This window comes from Triticum dicoccoides, unplaced genomic scaffold, assembly GCF_002162155.2.
Source record: "Triticum dicoccoides isolate Atlit2015 ecotype Zavitan unplaced genomic scaffold, WEW_v2.0 scaffold79661, whole genome shotgun sequence".
NCBI classification, from domain to species: domain Eukaryota; kingdom Viridiplantae; phylum Streptophyta; class Magnoliopsida; order Poales; family Poaceae; genus Triticum; species Triticum dicoccoides.
The window spans coordinates 1-1171 of record NW_021300662.1 but is presented as its reverse complement, the minus strand read 5'-3'; the positions used below and the strand labels follow the sequence as shown (position 1 = coordinate 1171).

Sequence of the window (1171 nt, the reverse complement as noted above, 5' to 3'; positions counted from 1 at the left end):
GCGAGAGTAGTACTAGGATGGGTGACCTCCTGGGAAGTCCTCGTGTTGCATTCCCTTTTTAATTTTTTTTCGCGCCGCTTGCAAAACAAAACGCACGTGTAAGTAATATATTTACCGTGTTTTATTATTTTGCACGAGTGCGGTAAGTCATAGCTGGGTGCTCACGATTCACGGGTCCAGCGTCGGCGTTGTGGCGCGGCAAGCGTGCACTGGTGCGGTTGAGAGGGAGGGGTGGAAACCGCGTTAAACTCGTCTCCGTAGTTGAGAGGGAGCGGCCAAAGCAATGTACAATCGTCTTTGTAGAGGAGCTGGGAGGGGCAAGGATAAGGGACGAAGACCGGGGTAACATGTCGGATGCGATCATACCAGCACTAAAGCACCGGATCCCATCAGAACTCCGAAGTTAAGCGTGCTTGGGCGAGAGTAGTACTAGGATGGGTGACCTCCTGGGAAGTCCTCGTGTTGCATTCTCTTTTTAATTTTTTTCGCGCCGCTTGCAAAACAAAACGCACGTGTAAGTAATATATTTACCGTGTTTTATTATTTTGCACGAGTGCGGTAAGTCATAGCTGGGTGCTCACGATTCATGGGTCCAGCGTCGGCGTTGTGGCGCGGCAAGCGTGCACTGGTGCGGTTGAGAGGGAGGGGTAGAAACCGCGTTAAACTCGTCTCCGTAGTTGAGAGGGAGCGGCCAGAGCAATGTACAATCGTCTTTGTAGTGGAGCTGGGAGGGGCAAGGATAAGGGACGAAGACCGGGGTAACATGTCGGATGCGATCATACCAGCACTAAAGCATCGGATCACATCAGAACTCCGAAGTTAAGCGTGCTTGTGCAGAGTAGTACTAGGATGGGTGACCTCCTGGGAAGTCCTCGTGTTGCATTCCCTTTTTAATTTTTTTCGCGCCGCTTGCAAAACAAAACGCACGTGTAAGTAATATATTTACCGTGTTTTATTATTTTGCACGAGTGCGGTAAGTCATAGCTGGGTGCTCACGATTCATGGGTCCAGCGTCGGCGTTGTGGCGCGGCAAGCGTGCACTGGTGCGGTTGAGAGGGAGGGGTGGAAACCGCGTTAAACTCGTCTCCGTAGTTGAGAGGGAGCGGCCAAAGCAATGTACAATCGTCTTTGTAGTGGAGCTGGGAGGGGCAAGGATAAGGGACGAAGACCG

General features: G+C 51.6%; 2 non-coding genes across 2 annotated transcripts; both read left to right on the top strand.

Moving 5' to 3' along the window:
* The first annotated feature begins 352 nt into the window (after positions 1 to 352).
* LOC119347923 lies at positions 353 to 471 on the top strand. Its single transcript, XR_005168594.1, has one exon. It is a non-coding gene; the product is annotated as a 5S ribosomal RNA (ribosomal RNA).
* A 297-nt stretch (positions 472 to 768) lies between these two features.
* On the top strand, positions 769 to 886 carry LOC119347924. Its single transcript, XR_005168595.1, has one exon. It is a non-coding gene; the product is annotated as a 5S ribosomal RNA (ribosomal RNA).
* The last annotated feature ends 285 nt before the right edge of the window (positions 887 to 1171 follow it).